Raw genomic sequence first — 22812 nt, 5'->3', positions numbered from 1 at the left:
TGTCTAACTCCGCCCCCACCCCCCTCCTAACTCCGCCCCCACCCCCCCGCCTGTCTAACACCGCCCCCTCCCCTCCGCCTGCCTAACTCTGCCCCCACACCCGGCCTAACTCCGCCCCCACCCCCCCGCCTGTCTAACACCGCCCCCACCCCCCCGCCTACCTAACTCCGCCCCCACCCCCCATCCTGCATAACTGCGCCCACACACCCCCGCCTGTCTAACTCCGCCCCCACCCCCAGCCTGTCTAACTCCGCCCCCACCCCTCACCTACCTAACTCCGCCCCCACCGCCCGCCTACCTAACTCCGCCCCCAACCCCCACCTAAATCGGCCCCCACCCCCCAGCCTGTCTAACTCCGCCCCCACCCACCCGCCTGTCTAACTCCGCCCCCTCCCCTCCGCCTGCCTAACTCTGCCCCCACACCCTGCCTAACTCCGCCCCCACCCCCCCGCCTGTCTAACACCGCCCCCACCCCCCGCCTACCTAACTCCGCCCCCACCCCCCAGCCTGCATAACTCCGCCCACACCCCCGCCTGTCTAACTCCGCCCCCACCCCCAGCCTGTCTAACTCCGCCCCCACCCCCCGCCTGCCTAACTCCGCCCCCACCGCCCGCCTACCTAACTCCGCCCCCACCCCGCCTAACTCCGCCCCCACGCCCCCCCGTCTAACTCCGCCCTCAACCACCACCTAACTCCGCCCCCACCCCCCCGCCTGCCTAACTCCGCCCCCACCCCACGCCTGTCTATACTCAGCCCCCACACCCCCGCCTGCCTAACTCCGCCCCCACCCCCGCCAGCCTAACTCCGCCCCCACCCCCGCCTGTCTAACTCCGCCCCCACCCCCCTCCTGTCTAACTCCGCCCCACCCCCCCGCCTACCTAACTCCGCCCCACCCCCCCGCCTGCCTAACTCCGCCCCACCCCCCCTGCCTAACTCCACCCCCAAACCCCGCCTGCCTAACTCCGCCCCCCACCACCTAGCCTGTGTAACTCCACCCCCACCCCCCAGCCTGCCTCACTCCGCCCCCACCCCCCCGCCTGTCTAACTCCGCCCCCACCCCCAGCCTAACTCCGCCCCCACCCCCCGCCTGCCTAACTCCGCCCCCACCGCCCGCCTGTCTAACTCCGCGCCCACCCCGCCTAACTCCGCCCCCCACCCCCTCGCCTGTCTAACTCCGCCCTCAACCACCACCTAACTCCGCCCCCACCCCCCCGCCTGCCTAACTCCGCCCCCACCCCCCCGCCTGCCTAACTCCGCCCCCACCCCCCGCCAGCCTAACTCCGCCCCACCCCCGCCAGCCTAACTCCGCCCCCACCCCCCCGCCTGCCTAACTCCGCCCCCAGCCTCCCGCCTGCCTAACTCTGCCCCCACCCCCCCCGCCTGCCTAACTCCGCCCCCACCCCCCAGCCTGCCTAACCCCGCCCCCAACCCCTACCTAAACACTGCCCCCACCCCCCTCGTCTAACTCCGCCCCACCCCCCTCCTGTCTAACTCCGCCCCCACCCCCCCGCCTGCCTAACTCCCCCCCCAACCCCCGCCTGCCTAACTCCACCCCCCAAACCCCGCCTGCCTAACTCCGCCCCCACCACCTAGCCTGTGTAACTCCGCCCCCCACCCCCCAGCCTGCCTAACTCCGTCCCCATCCCCCCGCCTGTCTCACTCCCGCCCAACCCCTCCGCCTTAACTCCGCCCCCACCCCCGCCTGTCTAACTCCGCCCCCACCCCCCTCCTAACTCCGCCCCCACCCCCCCCGCCTGCCTAACTCCGCCCCCAACTCCCACCCAACTCCACCCCCATCCGCACGCCTGACTTGCTCCGCCCCCACCCCCCCGCCTGCCTAACTCCGCCCCCAAACCCCACCTAACTCCGCCCCCACCCCCCCTCCTGCATAACTGCGCCCACACACCCCCGCCTGTCTAACTCCGCCCCCCACCCCCAGCCTGTCTAACTCCGCCCCCACCCCTCGCCTACCTAACTCCGCCCCCACCGCCCGCCTACCTAACTCCGCCCCCAACCCCCACCTAACTCCGCCCCCACCCCCCCTCCTGTCTAACTCCGCCCCCCACCCCCCCGCCTGTCTAACTCCGCCCCCTCCCCTCCGCCTGCCTAACTCTGCCCCCACACCCTGCCTAACTCCGCCCCCACCCCCCCGCCTGTCTAACACCGCCCCCACCCCCCCGCCTACCTAACTCCGCCCCACCCCAGCCTGTCTAACTCCGCCCCCACCCCCCCGCCTGTCTACTCCGCCCCACACCCCCGCCTGTCTAACTCCGCCCCCACCCCCCCACCTAACTCGCCCCACCCCCCAGCCTGTCTAACTCCGCCCCACCCCCCGCCTGTCTAACTCCGCCCCCACCTCCCAGCCTGTCTAACTCCGCCCCCACCCCCACCTGTCTACCTCCGCCCCCACCCCCCGCCTGTCTACCTCCGCCCCCAACCTCCACCTAACACCGTCCCCACTCCCCCCCGCCTACGTAACTCCGCCCCCACCCCCTGCCTAGCTCCGCCCCCACCCCCCCGCCTAAACTCCGCCCCCAACCACCATCTAACTCCGCCCCCACCCCCGCCAGCCTAACTCCGCCCCCCCCCCGCCTGTCTAACTCCGCCACACCCCCCCACCTGCCTAACTCCGCCCCCACCCCTCTGCCTGCCTAACTCCACCCCCCACCCCCCACCTGTCTACCTCCGCCCCCACCCCCTGCCTGTCTACCTCCGCCCCCAACCTCCACCTAACTCCGTCCCCACCCCCCCGCCTACGTAACTCCGCCCCCACCCCCTGCCTAGCTCCGCCCCCCACCCCTCCGCCTAACTCCGCCCCCAACCACCATCTAACTCCGCCCCCACCCCCGCCAGCCTAACTCCTCCCCCACCCCCCGCCTGTCTAACTCCGCCCCCCACCCCCCCGCCTGCCTAACTCCGCCCCCACACCCTGCCTAACTCCGCCCCCCACCCGCCCGCCTGTCTAACTCCGCCCCCAACCCCTACCTAAACTCCGCCCCCACCCCCCGCCTGCCTAACTCCGCCCCCACCCCTCCGCCTGCCTAACTCCGCCACCACCCCCCGCCTGCCTAACTCCGCCCCCAACTCCCACCTAACTCCGCCCCCATCTGCACACCTGACTTGCTCCGCCCCCACCCCCCCGCCTGTCTAACACCGCCCCCACCCCCCCGCCTGCCTAACTCCGCCCCCATCCCCCCGCCTGCCTAACTCCGCCCCCAGCCCCCGCCTACCTAACTCCGCCCCCACCCCCGCCTAACTCCTCCCCCACCCCCCGCCTGTCTAACTCCGCCCCCCACCCCCCCGCCTGCCTAACTCCGCCCCCACCCCCCCGCCTGCCTAACTCCGCCCCCATCCCCCCGCCTGCCTAACTCCGCCCCCAGCCCCCGCCTACCTAACTCCGCCCCCACCCCGCCTAACTCCTCCCCCACCCCCCGCCTGTCTAACTCCGCCCCCACCCCCAGCCTGCCTAACCCCGCCCCCAACCCCTACCTAAACACCGCCCCCACCCCCCTCCTGTCTAACTCCGCCCCCACCCCCCGCTTGTCTAACTCCGCCCCCACCCCCCCGCCTAACTCCGCCCCCACCCCCCAGCCTGCCTAACCCCGCCCCCAACCCCCCGCCTACCTAACTCCGCCCCCACCCCCCAGCCTGCATAACTCCGCCCCACCCCCCAGCCTGCATAACTCCGCCCCCACCTCCCAGCCTAACTCCGCCCCCACCCCCCCGCCTACATAACTCCGCCCCCACCCCCTGCCTAACTCCGCCCCCAACCACCATCTAACTCCGCCCCCACCCCCACGCCTGACTTGCTCCGCCTCCACCCCCCGCCTGCCTAACTCCGTCCCCATCCCCCCGCCTAACTCCCCCCCAATCCCTCCGCCTAACCCCGCCCCCACGCCCGCCTGTCTAACTCCGCCCCCACCCCCCCTCCTGTCTAACTCCGCCCCCACCCCCCCCGCCTGTCTAACTCCGCCCCCACCCCTCTCCTGTCTACCTCCGCCCCCACTCCCCCGCCTGCCTAACTCCGCCCCCAACTCCCACCTAACTCCGCCCCCACCCCTGCCTAACTCCGCCCCCCACCCCCCCGCCTGTCTAACTCCGCCCCCACCCCCCCGCCTGCGTAACTCCGCCCCCCAACCCCCGCCTGTCTAACTCCGCCCCCAACCCCCTGCCTGCCTAACTCCGCCCCCACCCCCCCGCCTGCCTAACTCCGCCCCCACCACCTAGCCTGCCTAACTCCGCCCCCCACCCCCCCCGCCTGTCTAACTCCGCCCCCAACCACCACCTGACTAACTCCGCCCCCACCCCCCAGCCTGCCTAACTCCGCCCCCACCCCCCTCCTGTCTAACTCTGCCCCCACCCTCCAGCCTGCCTAACTCCGCCCCCACGCCCCCGCCTGACTAACTCCGCCCCCACCCCCCAGCCTGCCTAACTCTGCCACCAACCCCCACCTAACTCCGCCCCCATCTGCACACCTGACTTGCTCCGCCCCCACCCCCCCCGCCTGTCTAACACCGCCCCCACCCCCCCGCCTGCCTAACTCCGCCCCCCATCCCCCCGCCTGTCTCACTCCCCCCCAACCCCTCCGCCTTAACTCCGCCCCCACCCCCCAGCCTGTCTAACTCCGCCCCCACCCCTCCGCCTAACTCCGCCCCCACCCCCCAGCCTGTCTAACTCCGCCCCCACCCCTCCGCCTGTCAAACTCAGCCCCCACCCCCCAGCCTGTCTAACTTCGCCCCCACCTCCCAGCCTAACTCCGCCCCCAACTCCCACCCAACTCCGCCCCCATCCGCACGCCTGACTTGCTCCGCCCCCACCCCCTCGCCTGCCTAACTCCGCCCCCAACCCCCACCTAACTCCGCCCCCCCCGCCTGTCTAACTCCGCCCCCACCCCTCCACCTGCCTAACTCTGCCCCCACACCCTGCCTAACTCCGCCCCCACCCCCCCGCCTGTCTAACACCGCCCCCACCCCCCAGCCTACCTAACTCCGCCCACACACCCCCGCCTGTCTAACTCCACCCCCACCCCAGCCTGTCTAACTCCGCCCCCAACCCCCGCCTGCCTAACTCCGCCCCCACCCCGCCTAACTCCGCCCCCCACCTCCCGCCTGTCTAACTCCGCCCTCAACCACCACCAACTCCGCCCCCACCCCCCCGCCTGCCTAACTCCGCCCCCACCCCCCCGCCTGCCTAACTCCGCCCCACCCCCGCCTGTCTAACTCCGCCCCCACCCCCCTCCTGTCTAACTCCGCCCCCACCCCCGCCAGCCTAACTCCGCCCCCACCACCTAGCCTGTGTAACCACCCACCCCCGCCGGCCTCACTCCGCCCCCACCCCTCCGCCGTCTAACTCCGCCCCCACCCCCCCGCCTGTCTAACTCAGCCCCCACCCCCCCGCCTGTCTAACTCCGCCCCCACCACCTAGCCTGTGTAACTCTGCCCCCACCCCCCAGCCTGCCTAACTCCGCCCCCCCCCCCGCCTGACTAACTCCGCCCCCACCCCCCAGCCTGACTAACTCCGCCCCCACGCCCCCGCCTGACTAACTCCGCCCCCACCCCCCAGCCGGCCTCACTGCGCCCCCACCCCCCCGCCTGTCTAACTCCGCCCCCACCCCCCGCCTGTCTAACTCCGCCCCCACCCCTCCGCCTAACTCCGCCCCCACCCCCCAGCCTAACTCCGCCCCCACCCCCCGCCTGTCTAACTCCGCCCCACCCCCCCGCCTGCCTAACTCCGCCCCACCCCCCTGCCTGTCTAACTCCGCCCCCACCCCCCCGCCTGCCTAACTCCACCCCCCAAACCCCGCCTGCCTAACTCCGCCCCCCACCCCCCTGCCTAACTCCGCCCCCAACCACCACCTGACTAACTCCGCCCCCACGCCCCCGCCTGACTAACTCCGCCCCCACCCCCCAGCCTGACTAACTCCACCCCCACGCCCCAGCCTGCCTCACTCCGCCCCCACCCCCCCGCCTTTCTAACTCCGCCCCCACCCCCCAGCCTGTCTAACTCCGCCCCCACCCCCCAGCCTGTCTAACTCCGCCCCCACCCCTCCGCCTAACTCCGCCCCCACCCCCAGCCTGTCTAACTCCGCCCCCACCCCTCCGCCTGTCAAACTCAGCCCCCACCCCCCAGCCTGACTAACTCCACCCCCACGCCCCAGCCTGCCTCACTCCGCCCCCACCCCCCCGCCTGTCTAACTCCGCCCCCACCCCCCAGCCTGACTAACTCCACCCCCACGCCCCAGCCTGCCTCACTCCGCCCCCACCCCCCCCCGCCTGTCTAACTCCGCCCCCCACCCCCCGCCTAACCTCGGCCCCCACACCCCAGCATGTCTAACTCCGCACCCACCCCTCCCGCCTAACTCCTCCCCCACCCCCAGCCTGTCTATACTCCGCCCCCACCCCCCTACCGCCTGTCAAAGCTCAAGCCCCCACCCCCCAGCCTGTCTAACTTCGCCCCCACCCCCTAACTCCACCCCCACCCCCCCGCCTGCCTAACTCCGCCCCCATCCGCACGCCTGACTTGCTCCGCCCCCACACCCTCGGCCTGCCTAACTCCGCCCCCAACCCCCACCCTAACTCCGCCCCCCCGCCTGTCTAACTCCGCCCCCACCCCTCCACCTGCCAACTCTGCCCCCACACCCTGCCTAACTCCGCCCCCATCCGCACGCCTGACTTGCTCCGCCCCCACCCCCTCGCCTGCCTAACTCCGCCCCCAACCCCCACCTAACTCCGCCCCCCGCCTGTCTAACTCCGCCCCCACCCCTCACCTGCCCTACTCTGCCCACACACCCTGCCTAACTCCGCCCCACCCCCCGCCTGATCTAACACCGCCCCCACCCCCCAGCCAGCATAACTCCGCCCACACACCCCCGCCTGTCTACCTCGCCCCACCCCAGCCTCGTCTAAACTCCGCCACCACCCCCCGCCTGCCTAACTCCGCCCCCACCCCCCGCCACCTAACTCCGCCCCCAACCCCCGCCTGCCTAACTCCGGCCCCCACCCACCTACTCGCCCCCCCACCCTCCCACCTGTCTAACTCCGCCCTCAACCACCACCTAACTCCGCCCCCCACCCCCACCGCCTGCCTAACTCCGCCCCCACCCCCTCCTGTCTAACTCCGCCCCACCCCCGCCAGCCAAACTCCGCCCCCACCACCTAGCCTGTGTAACTCCACCCCCACCCCCCAGCCGGCCTCACTCCGCCCCCACCCCCCCGCCTGTCTAATTCCGCCCCCACCCCTCCGCCTGTCTAACTCAGCCCCCACCCCCCCGCCTGTCTAACTCAGCCCCCACCCCCGCTTGTCTAACTCCGCCCCACCTCCCAACCTGTCTAACTCCGCCCCCACCCCCCGCCTGTCTACCTCCGCCCCCCACCCCCTGCCTGTCTAACTCCGCCCCCAACCCCCACCTAACTCCGCCCCCACTCCCCCGCCTACATAACTCCGCCCCCACCCCCTGCCTAACTCCGCCCCCCACCCCTCCGCCTAACTCCGCCCCCAACCACCATCTAACTCCGCCCCCACCCCCGCCAGCCTAACTCTGCCCCCACCCCCGCCAGCCTAACTCCGCCCCCACCCCCGCCAGCCTAACTCCGCTCCCACCCCCCCGCCTGCCTAACTCCGCCCCCAGCCTCCCGCCTGCCTAACTCTGCCCCCACCCCCCAGCCTGCCTAACTCCGCCCCCACCCCCAGCCTGCCTAACCCCGCCCCCAACCCCTACCTAATCTCCGCCCCCACCCCCCCTGCCTAACTCCGCCCCCACCCCCACGCCTGTCTAACTCCACCCCCAACCCCTACCTAAACTCCGCCCCCACCCCCCGCTTGTCTAACTCCGCCCCACCCCCCTGCCTAACTCCGCCCCAACCCCCACGCCTGTCTAACTCCACCCCCCAACCCCCGCCTGCCTAACTCCACCCCCCAAACCCCGCCTGCCTAACTCTGCCCCCACCCCCCCGCCTGCCTAACTCCGCCCCCACCCCCCAGCCTGCCTAACCCCGCCCCCAACCCCCCGCCTACCTAACTCCGCCCCCACCCCCCAGCCCGCATAACTCCGCCCCCACCCCCCTGCCTGTCTAACTCCGCCCCCACCCCCCAGCCTAACTCCGCCCCCACCCCCCGCCTGCCTAACTCCGCCCCCACCGCCCGCCTGCCTAACTCCGCCCCCACCGCCCGCCTAACTCCGCCCCCCACCCCCCCGCCTGTCTAACTCCGCCCTCAACCACCACCTAACTCCGCCCCCACCCCCCGCCTGTCTATACTCTGCCCCCACCCCCCCCGCCTGCCTAACTCCGCCCCCACCCCCGCCAGCCTAACTCCGCCCCCACCCCCCCGCCTGCATAACTCCGCCCACACCCCCCCGCCTGCCTAACTCCGCCCACACCCCCCCGCCTGCCTAACTCCGCCCCACCCTCTGCCTGCCTAACTCCGCCTCCACCCCCCCGCCTGCCTGACTCCGCCCCCTCCCCGCGTGTCTAACTCCGCCCCCACCCCTCCGCCTGTCTAACTCCGCCCCCACCCCCCGCCCATCTAACTCCGCCCCCACCCCCCGCCCGTCTAACTCCGCCCCCACCCACGCCCGTCTAACTCCGCCCCCCCCCCCCCCGCCTCTCTACCTCCGCCCCCACCCCCCCCGCCCCTCTCTCTGACTCCGCCCCCACCCCCTCCGCCGGCTGGGCGGTAGGAGGCAGAGAGGAGCAGGGCAGGGGCTGAGAAAGGGGCAGGAAGAAAAGGGCCGAGAGAGAGGCAGAGCAGCAAAGGCAGCAGCAGCTCTTTCCCTCTGCCCCAGCTGAGCTCCGGGCACTCTGCTGCCGCCTGCCCCTGCCCCACCTCAGCCTCTGCAGCAGCCCTGCTGTGCCCCCAGCAGCTTCCCTCCCGCTGCTCCCCACCGCTGCCTAGGCCAGCACAAAGCTCAGCTTTCAGCTTTTTCATCCAGTCCTGCAGCTCAGCTCAGTGCAAAATGTCTGCTGCTGCCTGCAGCTTCTCCTGACCCTGCCCTGTCAGCTTCCTGAGCCTGGGCCAGCCTCACCCTGAGCCGCTCTGCCCCTTGGGGGCTGCAGCCCAGGCTGAATGTTTCCCACTCTCCCAATTAAACCCTCCAGCTGTCCTCAGCCCCTGCTCTCACCCTGCCTCCTGCAGCTGCTGCAGCTCAGCTGAGGCCAGCAGCCTGCGACTGCTTCTCCGTGGCCCAAGCAGCAGAGTGGGGAAGATCTCAGCCTTGTGCTTCATTAGCAGTGGGGAGAGGGACATGGAGTCCCCAGCAGGCCAGGTGCTGCTGCCTCTCACTCCTCTCCTTGCTCAAACCTGCAGGGGGCCCAGCAGAGCGAGGGAGGTTCCTCTCCCTTCCTACTCCACTCTGCTGTGGCTCTGCAGAAGAAGGTGAGGCTGGAGCAGAGGCCAGAGCCAGCACAGGGCCTGCTGATCAGGTGGCACAGACTGGCCAGGGCTGTGCCAAACCAGAGCAGTCTTCTGGCAGAGCTTTTGTTGTGCTTTTTCTTTTGCCTTCTTTCTCTCCCACTCTTTCTCTGCCTCACTTTTTCTCTCCTCGTTGGTTTTTGCCTTTAGCATTGCTGCTTTCTTTCCCTCTCTTTTCACCTGCCTCAGCTCTGTCTCGCTGTCCTGTCTCCAGCTCTGTCTCAGCTGGGCTGCTGCTCCTTGCTCCTCCAGACCACAGCGGCCTGCATCCTGCTGCTTCTCCCTCTCACGGACACTCAGCTGCCATTCACTCTCTCTCCCCGGCCGTGGCCTCAGCTCTGCCTCATCCAGAAGCACCTCCAACCTGCAGGCAGCAGTTGGCCTTTGCCATGTGCCCATGCAGGCAGCACAGCTGTGCCGTGCTCCATGGGCCAGCAGTCAGTGACAGCAGCCAGCACTGCCCCCAGCACCACACCCCACACGCAGGGCCTCAGCTTTCCCTGAAGGCAGGCAGAAAAGCCTTCCTGCCCTCCCAGGGGCACTGCAGGCAGCCTGCACCTGCCAGGCCCTGTGCAGCTCTGGAAGCCCAGGGGCTGATGTGCAGAAGCACCTTGCAAGCTCCAGTGCCAGGCCTGGCTCTGCTCGCAGGCAGCTCCCTGCACGGGGGCACAGCAGAGCTGGGCTCAGCTCTGCTTCCACTCAGGGGCACTGCTGGAGAGCAGCACACAGCCAGGCCTGCTACCTTGTGCCTGCCCACGGCCCACTCTCTTTGCCACGCTCCAGCCAGGAATGCCTCCCTGCAGCTTGCCATCGAGGCCAGGTCCTCCGGCTCTGGGCACTGGCAGTGAGTCCCTTCTGAGTCCTGGACGTTCATCTTGGGAGGGCTGCTCGCTGCAGTATGGAGCTGCACCTTCTGGCCAAGGCATCCACAGGCACTGGAGCAGGAAGGTGAGCACAGTGCAGGCAACTAAAGAACTCCTGCCACGCTCTGGGCCTCCAGGGGCAAGCACCCAGCAGCACCAGAGCCCAAGGAAAGCCTGCAGCCAAAAGTACCAAATCCCTGTCCCACAGCACTGCCTCAAGTGCTGCCTGAGCTCCCAGCCTCGGCCCTGCTCCAAACTGCAGCATCCCTGCCAACTCCTTCACAAGGGTGCCATTGCCTGGCACTTGCTGCCATCTCACCACACAACTCTCAAAGCCACACAGCTGGGCAGCAGGCCAGGAGAGCAGCCTCCAGGCAGCAGAACAGAGGAACTCATCTCTCCCAGGCTCTCCAGGAGCACCTCGCCTCCAAACCCCCCCCACACCAACCCCCAAGCAACCAGGCTCTGACTGGCTTACCGAGGCAGCAGCTTGCAGGTCTTTATGAAGGGCTGCAGTGCTCCTGGCTTGCTCCTGGGCTGTGCTGCTCAGCCTGCAACGTTCACCTTGGACCCTGACAAGCAAGCACAGGCCTCAGCACAGAGGTGCACAAGAGCACAAAGCCCCAGAGAAGCCTGGGACACAACCTCCCCTACAGCAAAAGCAGCTCTGGCCACCCTGTGCTGCCTTGCTGGGACACAAGAACACAGAGGGCAGAGCCTGGCTCCACTCTGAGCTCCTCACCGCTGCAGGCCTCCTGCCAGCTCTTGGACAGACGCAGTTCCCCTGCAGGCATCCTCCAGGTGGCCCTGCGGGTTCTGCCCTGCTGTGTCAGACCCAGAAGCAGTGCTGGGAAATAAACACACCTGTCCTCCTGCTCCAGTGATGGACAAAGGGACCTCACTCTCAGGCACCTCTCTAACTGCAGGCCCCAGGCTCACAAAACAAAGCTGAGTCACTCCCAGGTCACTCCCTCTGCTCTTGGGGCACAGTTGGCTCGAGTGCACTCAGACAGCTGTAGGGCAGCCACCTGCTGCCAAGAGAGAGGCTTTCTCCATACCTTAGCTTCAGATCTCTCCAGCTCCTCCTGCAAACTGACATTCTCCCTCTGCAGCTCACTGCTCTCCTGCTGCAGGCAGCTGCTGGAAAGCTTCTGGGCTTCGTGGGAGGACTCTGCCAGAGGCTGCACTCTGCCAGCGTGCACAAGCTCCTGCTGCAGCTGCAGGACCTTCTGTTACAGAAACGGAGTTCCATGAGCAGGGAGAGGTCAGGCAGAAGCACACAGGAGGAAAGAGGCTTTGACTCAAGGCACTGTGTCATTACCTGGCTCTTCAAAGTGCTCAGCAGAGCAGGGCAGGCGATTCTGCCCTTCCACTGCACTCTGCTGTGGCTCCTCCTCACCTGCTGCATCCAGCTCCCCAGCACAGGGAAGGCATCAACCAGTTAAGAGCGGGGCCAGAGAAGGCCACAGAAGGAGACAGGGAGCTGGAACAGCTCTGCCACAAAGGAAGGCTGAGCTACAGCTCTTCAGCTTCGCCTGAAGCAGGCTGCTGGGGGATGTCATTGCAGCCTTTCAAGGGAGAGAGATGGAGAGAGAGACGTTAGCGAGGGCTGCAGGGACAGGACAGGGCCTGTAGGTGGCATGGGCAGGAGCTGGGGGCTGCAACCGTGCAGCTGATGGATGGAGGTTCCTCTCCCCTCCCAGTGCCCTCTCTGCAGGCAGAGGACAGCAGCAATGGTTTGCAGCTCTACTGAGGGCTTTCTGATTGAGGCTCTGCCCCTTGGACTCTGGCCTGACTCTGAAGGACGCCAGCAATGTCCATGGCTCATCTGAGCCCCTCAGAGTTCAGCGATCCTCTAAGGGGCTATGGAGAGGCCGACAAAGGCAGCCAGAGCCTGGCCCCAGCTGGGAAAATCCCCTCAGCTGTGCCCGTGCTGCCCTTTGCCGGCTCTGCCAGCCGAGGCCGTGGCAGCTTTGCCACGGGGCACTGCCCACCCCCACTGCTCCTTCGCCCCCAGCCTCTGGGCGCCGACTCTCTGCCACTCACCTCTGCCGGCTGGGAGAAGCAGAGGCGATGCAGGCTGCCGCCGCTGGCGTCTCGCTGCCGCTGGGCTCCACCGGCAGCCACCGTCGCCGAGCACCGCGGCCGGACGCCTGCAGGGCTCGGGGCGGCTCCCGCCGGCGGGACGGAGTCGGACGGCAGCCGCCGAGGGCCGTGGCGAGGCTCGCCTGGGCCGGGCCGGCTCTGCCCCCGGAGCCGCTGCCAGGCGTCTCAAGAGCCTCGCTCGCCGCCGCCTCTCGGTGCTGCAGGCTCCTGCTTTGCTCCCCTGCCTCACTGGCGGCTGTGGGGCTGAGAGGCTCCGAGCTTCGCCCTGCCCCGGCTCTGCGCTCTGCAGGCAGGAGGAGGCAGTCAGCTGAGCACACAGCACCAGCGTCAGCCACACAAACTCCTCTGCCCGGCAAGGTGCCTCTTGTTCTAGGGCCGCAACGGCGCCCCGCAACGGCGCCCCGCAACGGCGCCCCGCAACGGCGCCCCGCAGCTCTTCGCCGCACCACCGCGCTCCGGCGGCTGCACTGCGCCCCGGCTGCTATAGCAACAGGGCCGCGGACTGCGCAGCGGCACTGTGACAGCAGCAGGGACAGAGAGGGGAGTGCCCAGGGTGGGGCAAGAGAGCAGACAAGGGGCAGAGCCCACCCGGGCCCAGAGCGGAGCGGGGGCTGCCTGCGCCCCCCCTGCTGCAGCTCGGCCAGCCCAGGCCCGCAGGCTGCTCTCCACCAGCACCCCCAGGGCTTTCCTGCAGGCAGCAGGACCCCAGCACACTCCCACCCGGCCTGACATCGCCCCCCGGGCCCCGGCACACGCCGCCCCCAGGCACTCACCGCAGCCGCTCCGGTCCCGCTCCGCTGCCAGCTCCCAGCGCCCCTCTCCGGCTGCTTCCTCCGCAGCACTCTCCAACGGGGCCGCCGACCACGCCCCCCGCGCTGATTGGTCAAGGGCCGAGCGTAGCCTCCCATTGGCTGCGGAGCGCCTCGCGCCCCACCCGCTCCCGCCCCCGCGGCCAGCCCCTCCCCGCCCCTCCCTCCCGCGCTCCGCCCGCTCCGCGCAGCGCCCCTGGGGGCTGCAGTGCTGCCGGTGCCTGGCACCGCCTCGGGCTGCAGCCAGCCCCGGCCCGGCCCCGCTGCGCCTGAGGCGGGCATGTTATCAATTGAGAATGACTCAAAATCCAAGTGTCCAGGTTACAAATTGATTCCATTAGGCAAGTAGAATATGAGCAAAGTCACAGCGCTGGACGACAGGGGAGTCACCGCTCCGCCACCTGCCGTGACAAGTCTCTTCATTAGCCTATATTTATACTGTGTTGTCTGCGTTGTTCCACCCTGCAAATTACATAAACCCATCCTTTCTGCGCATGTTCCTTCGTTTGGGTTAGGGTCTGCCTTCCCTTCTGGTGGTCGTTGAGGATGAAGTAAGCAGTCCTCCTCAGGTGTCCTCTGGTTCACCCGTCTCCAAATATGGACTTCCTTTGGCTGGTTAATGTCCCGAATCCCACTTCTCAAAATTAAAGCTTAGTCCTTGGAACATGACTGATTAATGTTCGAGTCCCACATGTGGCCTGTTCTCTCTTAGCTCAAAATTAAGGATGCACCTAAAGTTTTAGTCTTTGAAATACTCAGCAATTAGCTAGCTTATTCTTTGCACATTACCATCTCTAGCATGACCTCTCGGTTAGGCACATCTCCTGATTTGCAACAGCTGTATATACACTGCCGTTTGCAGCTAAGCATGCTTAACATTCTATTCAAATGTTTCTTTATTGAATAATTACAATTACCTATTACAATTCTATTAAAATGTTTCTTTATTAAACAATTACAATCACCTATTACAGGCAGAGCCTGCGGCCCCAGCGCCGTGCGGCCGAGAGAGCCCAGCCCAGGGCCCGGGGCGTGCTGAGCGGCTCGGGGCCCCGCACGGTGCCTGCCGCGGCCGTGGCTGCCCTCACAGCAGGCCTGAATGGCAGCTGCGGCACTCAGCGGCTGCTGACGGCTCCGGCCCCAGGGAGACCCCACGGCCTCAGGCTCCCTCATTAGCGTAACCCGCCCTTAATTACCGGGGCTGGGGAAACGGTTTGGTGCAAGGGCTGAGCTCCCCCAGCTGCCTCTGCTGCCTTCAGTCTCTTACCAGGAGACAGGAAAGGGAGGGGAGCCAAGGCAGAGGCTGCAGGGGACTGGCACCGAGCGAGGCTCAGGGCTCAGGGCTGGCACTCTCCTGGCAGCAGCAGATGAGAGCAGTGCTGAGCCCGGGCCCTTTTTTGGCTCCTCTCCCTGCCACCCCACGGCTGCTCTGTGAGTATCTACCTGGCTCCACCTGCAGCACTGCCTCCAGTGCTGCTGTGCCCGGCCCAGGGAGGAGCTGGAACTGCTGAGAGGGTCCAGAGGAGGCCACCCGGGTGAGGGGAGGGCTGCAGAGCCTCCCCTGCGGGGCCAGGCTGGGGGAGCTGGGGCTGTGCAGCCTGCAGAAGGGAAGGCTCCAGGGAGACCTTAGAGCAGCCTTGCAGTGCCTGAAGGGCTCCAGAGGAGCTGGGGAGGGACCTGTGACAAGGGCTGGGAGCGCCAGGATGAGGGACAGTGGCGCTGAGCTGGCAGAGGGGAGAGTGAGAGTGGAGGTGAGGAAGGAATCCTTGGCAGTGAGGGTGGGCAGAGGCTGGCACAGGTTGCCAGGGGAGGTTGTGGCTGCCTCCTGCCTGGAGGGGCTCAAGGTCTGAGCGAGCTGTGCCGGTGGGAGGTGTCGCTGCCCATGGCAAGAGGCTGGAACTGGCTGATCCTGAAGGTCCCTTCCGACCCAGCCCATTCTCTGCTGCTCTGCCTCTGTCCCAGGAGCAGGCTGTTGAAGGAAGCTGCCCAGCAGCGTGGGTCCTGCAGAGCAGCAGCGTTTGCTGTCCCGCAGGGCGGCCAAGGGCTCTTGAGGAGGCTTTCTTCAGCTGGCTGCAGGCAGCTCGGTGATTCACTGTCTGATTGTCTCCAGCCATTAGGAGGATGTTGCCTCCTGTGCTTGGCCTCTTCTGAAGGATTCTTTGGCAACTGCTCTTTGATGGCTGCTAAACGGCATGGAGCAGGGATACAAAAGGGAACTCTTGCTCCTCTGTGCCCCAATTGCCCTAGGGGGAGAGTTGGCCAAAGGGACCGATCCTTTCTTGGCTGCCTTCTTTCTGAAGGCAAACCTAATGTTTGTCCTTCCCTTCTTGAAAGGCTTCTCCTGTTGAACACAATTTCACACAATTATAATGAGGTGACTCAAGAGCAGAGAGGTTAAAGATGAGCTTCACATGGTTGCTGTAGCTGCTATTTCATTTACAATTTATGTTGGCTGTGGGATTTTTGCCATGTTAAGGGAGAAATACTGAAAGCATTTCACATGTCACAGATTTTATGAGCTGTCTTCTGTAGAGCTTGTCAAGGTCTTACTCCTCTTGATGCATGTTTCTTTGAGAGTCAGTCACTGCTTGGAACCTTGAGGTTTGGGCACTTTGCCTATGTCCTGGTGTGCACCCAAACTGGGCTGTTAGAACTGGGGGTGTGCAGCCTGGAGAACAGGAGACTCAGGGCAGAGCTCATTGCTGTTTACAACTACCTGAAGGGAGGCTGTAGCCAGGTGGGGTTGGTCTCTTCTTCCAGGCAACCTGCAGCAGAACAAGGGGACACAGTTTCAAGTTGTGTTGGGGCAGGTCTAGGCTGGATGTTAGGAAGAAGCTCTTCTCAGAGAGAGTGATTGGCATTGGAATGGGCTGCCCAGGGAGGTGATGGAGTCGTCGTTCCTAGAGGTGTTGAAGCAAAGCCTGGATGAGGCACTTAGTGCCGTGGTCTGGTTGATTGGCCAGGGCTGGGTGCTAGGTTGGACTGGCTGAGCTTGGAGGTCTCTTCCAACCTGGTTGATTCTGTGACTGGTGCTCCATTGCTATGAATTATTTTAGTGAGAGGAAAGCAGCCTTATTTCTCTTTCCAAATGCTCTGCAGGAGTATTTTCCTGGTGAGGAAAAGAATAAAATCTAATATTTCATAGCCCATAATGTAGTATCCAGGAGTAGATGAGATATTGCCTGGCTCAGTGAGGCAAAAAGGAAATGAGGACAGCCTTTGAATAGCCTCCTTCTCTTTCAAAGTGGCAAGAGTATGAAAGGAGAATGACTTGCAAGCCAGAAAACAGAGTGGGGATTGTCTGGCTGTCCCCATGCTAGCATGCAGTAGGATGCTGAAGAAGTAGATCTGTTTGTAGAGTAAAGCAGTTTGTGATGAGGTTCCAAGATGTGTAATGTTTTGGAGGCATACCTTGGGCTACCACTGCTGTGGGTTCTAGGACTCAACCTAATCAGCAGCTGAAGCACATCTGCTCTGAGTATTCCCAAATTCAGTTCAGTTCCTGCTTGCTGAGTCCTCCACCTCCTGTGATTTGGATGCACTAAATGGGGCACATAAGGGATTCTTCTGACCCCACAATGCAGTCTGAACAAGAATGGTGATGCACCATATATATCCAGAATAGGGAGAAGGTTTGAAATCTTCAATTACTAGCAAAATGTTGCAGCAGAAAGATTGCTTCTGAACTGCTTCCAAGGTTGCTTCTGAAGCTGCCTGTATTTAAGCAGCTATGCTTTAAGCTGGCCTGTAGGGAAGCAAGTTAAATGGGAAAGGCAGCACAGAACTGCAGCCTGGAACAAGAAGGAAGGGACCACAGAGCACTGGCATAGGCTTCCTAGAGAGGTCATGGAGTCTCCTTCTCTTGAGACTTTCAAGGCCTGTCTGGATGTGCTCCTCTGTGCTCTGTGTTAGACAGGATTGTCCTGCTCTGGCAGGGGGGTTGGACTCGATGAGCTCCTTGTGTCCCTTCCAAGCCCTAACATCCTGTGAGCCTGTGAAAAAACTGTGTCAAGTGAGATCCTAGAGGTGACAGGTTTATTCCTGAGATGGTTTAATGTATATTGGACCTTAAAAACTGGAGAAAAGAGAAATGAGGGCAGATAAATATATCTCCTGTAGATCCTGTAACAGTCTGTAGACCTGACTTGAATGATTATCCTGGCTAAAACTTTCTGTGCAGCCTCATGAAGAGCTGCAGAGGTTGTCTAATGACAGCAGAGCTGCCTTTTGCTGTTACCCTCTCAGTGGTTTTGTGAGGACAGAGATGTAGACTGAAAGACATTGCTTTGTTCTGCTTTCCTGCCTTCCTGTGAACCAAAGGACTGAAACAAGCATTACACCAGCCTGCAGTCTTAGTCGTGTGGAAATAGAGGCTGAAATATGACACTGTGGTCTCTTGGGCCTTGGCTAGTTGCTGACACTGCTCAGTACTAGTTAGTCAGAGGAGTGAGCCTGCTTACTACTAACAGAACAAGTCTTAGGATCTGCTTGCTACTTAGAGAACAGGACTTGTGAGGAGCAGCTTGTTTGGTGTTGAGAAGAGGAGGCTGAGTGGAGACTTCATTGCTTTCTACAACTACATCCCTGAAAGGAGATTGCAATTAGAAGGGGCTCAGTCTCTTCTCCCCAGTACCAGGTGACAGAACAAGAGGAAGTGGCCTGCAATTGTGCTGGGGAGGTTTAGCTTGGAGATAAGGAAAAGTCTTTCCTGCAAGAGTGGTCAGGCATTGGAACAGGCTGACCAGGGAGGTGGTGGAGATAGTGGCTTTGGAGATGTTGAGGAGCATTTCCACCTTGGCTCCTGTGGCTTCAGGATGCCTCCCACGGGAGAGGAGAGATAGTGGACACCTGGTTAATGAGCAAAACAAGGTGTTGTGTGTCAAAGACTGGGTTGTGCTTGCCTAGGTGATGCTAATGTGTAGATGTGTGCTCTGTGCTCAAGTCTATAGATATGACGTCAGAACGAGCAATAAAGGTCTCTGGTGGGATTCACATTGAGTCATCTGGAGTCCATGTGGTGTCCCTTGGCAACAGGTGGTGACCTGCAGCGCACTGCTGAAGGCAGCATCCGTGGCTCACATCCATTCTCAGTCACTCTCATTCCCATACATTTCCCTAGCACTCACAAGCGTTTGGATGTCTGCCCAGGGGCTCTCTGTGGGGCTGTTTGTGTCTAACACAGGGTGGAATGGATCACAGAATCCTAGAACAGTTTTAGTTGGAAGGGACCTTAAAGAGCATCTGGTTCCTACTCGCTCTGCCAAGGGCAGGGACACCTCCTGCTAGATCAGGTTGCTTCAAGACCTCATGCAACCTGGCCTCGTATGCTTCCAGGGAGGGAGCATCCACAGCCTCCCTGGGAAACCTGTTCCAGTGCCTCACCACCCTCTGTGTAAAGAATTTCTTCCTAAGATATGCTTAAAGCTGGAGGTCAAGTCCTGGTCTTGTTTCTGGGCTGCTTCTGCACTGCTTAAACCAGACTTTGACATTGTTCCTGAGCCGGCAGTTGGCAGAGGGTGGTGCTTTGCCTGAGTCCAGCAGACATCACCACTGCTCCCTTTTCACAGCCTAGCATCTAATTCTTCTCACCAAAATATCCCAGCTAGGTTCAAACTAGCACACAGTGTAAGACCTGTCCTTGGCAAAGGGAAGGGGAAGTGTTCATAGAACAGAACAGAAATTGTTTCCATTGCCAGCCTGAGCTGATACCTTGCAAAGTCCATTCTGAGAACCAAAATTCTCTGACCATGTTTTGGACAAGCTCTCTTTGCTGAGCAGCTGACACTAATAATCATGGTTAGCATGAGCTAAATGTTGTCAGTTCAGTTTCATCAAGCTGAAAGCTGCTCCTGCCTAGCTCCCAGCTGTGTGTTCCCACTCTGTTCCAGATGCATCAACTGCACAGATACAGAGAGTTGGTTGATGTTGATCTGACAGGAAGGGAAACAATCCACCAAGAAATTTGCTGCTTGCTTTTTCATCTGTGCCCAATGACTGGGTCTGATATTGTGCTCTGCATGGTTGTGTGACCATGGAAGGAAACTTGGGGTGGGAAAGGGGAATGTGAAGCTATCGCAGTGCCAGAGTGCAGCAGTGATGGCAGAAGTGTCCATTCACATCTTCAAATCTATGATAGCATCAGGTGGGAGACACAAATGTTCCTGCAGGTCAGAGAGTCACAGAATCAACCAGGTTGGAAGAGACCTCCAAGCTCATCCAATCCAACCCAGCACCCAGCCCTAGCCAGGCAACCAGACCATGGCACTGAGTGTCTCATCCAAGCTTTTCTTCAACACCTCCAGGCACAGCAACTCCACCACCTCCCTGGGCAGCCCATTCCAGTGCCAATCACTCTCTCTGCCAACAACTTCCTCCTAGCATCCAGCCTAGACCTCCCCTGGCACAATTGACACTGTGTCCCCTTCTTCTGTTGCTGCTTCCCTGGCAGCAGAGCCCAAACCCACCTGGCTACAGCCTCCTTTTAGGTAGTTGTAGACAGCAATGAGGTCAGTACTGAGCCTCCTCTTCTCCAGGCTGCACACCCTAGGCTCCCTCAGCCTCTCCTCACAGGGCTGTGCTCCAGGCCCCTCACCAGCTTTGTGTCCTTCTCTGGACACATTCCAGTACCTCAACATCTCTCCTGAATTGCAGAGCCCAGAACTGGACACAGCACTCAAGGTGTGGCCTGAGCAGTGCTGAGCACAGGGGCAAAATAACCTCCCTTGTCCTGCTGGCCACACTGCTCCTGATGCAGGCCAGGATGCCATTGGCTCTCTTGGCCACCTGGGCACACTGCTGGCTCATGCTCAGCTACTCTCCACCAGTACCCTCAGGCCCCTTCTTCCTTTAGGAGGTTCCATAACTACAGACTGTGATTTTTTTTCACCAGGGTTGCATCAGGGTAGCAGAAACAAAAAGGTATTTCTGTCTGCCAAGAAACAACCCCTCAGCCCTTTCAGATACAACATGTGACCATTTCAGGATCTTGGTGGTCCTTTCCAAGCACAGTGACTCATAGTGATGAGATGTTGTGGTGAGGGATTTGGTTTGGTCAAGGGCTTGTCCCAGTGAAACTAAGGACTGCACTTGATGGGCTTGAGGGTCTTTTCCAATCTAAGCCATTCTGTGATGCTGTGACTCACCTCAGCTAAGGCTACTGTACCATTAGCACACTTTGTCTGAAGCTGCAGATGCTGACAGCAGGATCCTGAGAGGCAACAGTGCCCAACAGAGCAACTCCTTAAAATTAGACTAACTTTGGCAAAGAAAAAATTCTAATCCAATTCTCAGGACTAGAGCCAAGCTTTAGGACAGACATCATCTTGCTGCATAGGGTGGGAAAAGAACATTCATAATAAACTCTGCCTTCCAATAGCTGCTAAGAGAAATATTTGTGACAGGAAACTTCAGGATGAAGTAATAAATTAAAATGAACCTAGAAGGGCAGGAGAGGAAATAAACCACCCCCAAGTAGAGTAGGGCAAAGTCTATGCCTAAAGAAGCAAACACTCATTATAGATTCTTTAAAGATGTTCCTTTGGAAGAAAGACAACCCTGTGAGAGGTCAGAGAAGCCAAGAAACATACTCCCTGCCCAAAAAGAGCCTGGATTTGTATAAAGGGCTTTGGTATGGTCTCCAGAAGAGACCATTGGAATCATTTAGTCTCATCACCTGTCTAAAAAGAGTCAATTTCACCACTCACTTGTGCATACAAACTACAGGTTGCTGTTGGACATAGACTCTCTCTAGAGAGAAAGCAATGCCTACCTTGAAGACTCTGGGTGATGGAAAGCCAACCACGCTCCCTAGGTAAGCTGCAGCTGGTATTGTTCTCATGTCATGTACCCAGACCTCAGCAAAACCTCTGACACCATCTGCCACACAAGCTCCTGGCAAAGCTGGCAGCTCATGGCTGGGACAGATTCACTCTGGTATGGGTCAAGAACTGGCTGGAGGGCTGGGCTCAGAAAGCAGTGGTGAATAGTGCCACATCCAGTTGGCAGCTGTCACCAGTGGTGTGCCCCAAGGATCAATCCTGGGCCCAGTTCTCTTCAATATCTTTATTGATGATCTGGATGAGGAGATTGAGTCCAGAATCAGTAAGTTTGCAGATGACACCAAGCTAGGAGCAGGTGTCAAGCTAGGTCCCTGCAGAGGGACCTGGCCAGGCTGGATGGGTGGGCAGAGGCCAATGGGATGAGATTGAACAAGGCCAAGTGCAGGGTTCTGCACTTTGGCCACAACAACCCCAAGCAGTGCTATAGGCTGGGGACTGAGTGGCTGGAGAGCAGCCAGGCAGAAATGGACCTGGGGGTACTGATAGAGAGTAGGCTGAGAGAATTTGGGTGCTTTAGTCTGGAAAAAAGCAGACTGGGGGAGGAGTTTCATAACTGCTTATAAACACTTAAAGGGTGGGTGCCAGGAGGGTGGTACCAGTCTGCTTTCACTGGTGCCCAGTGACAGGACAAGGGCCAAGAGGCAGAAACTAGAACATATGTGTGCTCCTCTTCTGAACATCAGGATGATCTTTAACTTAAGGCTGACAGAGCTGTGAGGAGGCTCCATCTCTGGAGACATTACAGTCCTGTTGTGTGACCTTCTCTAGCTGAACCTGCCTTGACACGGGAGCTGGACTTGATCTCCAGAGATCATTTCCAACCCCTGTCATTCTGTTACAATGTGGCCTACAGATCGAGGGAGGTGATTCTCTCCCTCTGCTCTGATCTGCTGAGACCCCACCTGGAGTACTGCATCCAGTTCTGGAGCCCTCATTACAAGAAGGATGTGGATGTGCTGGAGCACGCCCAGAGAAGAGTCATGAGGATGCTCAGAGGGCTGAAGCAGCTCTGCTGTAAGGACAGACTGAAAGAGTTGGGGCTGTTCAGGCTGGAGAAGAGAAGGCTATGAGGTGACCTTATTGTGACCTTCCAGTACCTGAAGGGAGCCTACAAAAAGTCTGTGGAGGGACTTTTTAGGCTGTCAGGGAGTGACAGGACTAGGGGGAATGGAGCAGAGCTGGAGATGGGTAAGTTCAGACTGGATGTGCAGGGGAAGTTGTTCAGCATTAGAGTGGTGAGAGGCTGGAATGGGTTGCCCAGGGAGGTGGTTGAGGGCCCACGGCTGGAGGTGGTTAAGGCCAGGCTGATGTAGGGTAGGGTGTCCCTGGGCATGGCAGGGGGCTTGGAACTAGATGATCCTTGTGGTCTCTTCCAACCCTGACTGATTCTATGTACCTACCTCAAAGAGAAAAGCCTGGCAGCACTGCTCACTGCATTCCTTCTTAGCACTGCTGCTGGTCTTGTCTTGCTGCAGCAGCTTGCACACATCTCACTGCATGCACTGCTGCCCTGCACATCCCAAAGAGCTACAAGAAAGATGTTAAGGTTGCTGTGAACAAAATACAAGTGGGAGCACACAGATTCAGGCACCTGAAGAAACAGCAGAACCATGATTACAAGAAAACTTCTCTGTGGATAATGAAGAAATTCCCTCTCAGGAGCACAGCTGAGGAGATCACTGGTCTGTTCAGATCAGACAAGCTGCACTCTGGGCAGAGCACAGCACTCCTGACCTTCCAGTGGAGGATGCTGAGGATGGCAGCAAAGCCAGCACAGGATGGCACACA

At 61.9% G+C, this 22812-nt stretch overlaps 1 long non-coding RNA gene across 1 annotated transcript; it reads right to left on the bottom strand.

The window, feature by feature from the left end:
* Window positions 1–18785: 18785 nt before the first annotated feature.
* On the bottom strand, window positions 18786–22527 carry LOC135173869 (uncharacterized). The gene is made up of 2 exons (XR_010301460.1): window positions 22425–22527; window positions 18786–19347 (listed from the first exon to the last, which is right to left on the bottom strand). It is a non-coding gene; the product is annotated as an uncharacterized LOC135173869 (long non-coding RNA).
* Window positions 22528–22812: the final 285 nt, after the last annotated feature.

Source organism: Pogoniulus pusillus, unplaced genomic scaffold, assembly GCF_015220805.1.
Source record: "Pogoniulus pusillus isolate bPogPus1 unplaced genomic scaffold, bPogPus1.pri scaffold_105_arrow_ctg1, whole genome shotgun sequence".
NCBI lineage: Eukaryota > Metazoa > Chordata > Aves > Piciformes > Lybiidae > Pogoniulus > Pogoniulus pusillus.
Note: the sequence above shows the minus strand (reverse complement) of the source record. Positions and strands in the feature narration are given on the sequence as shown.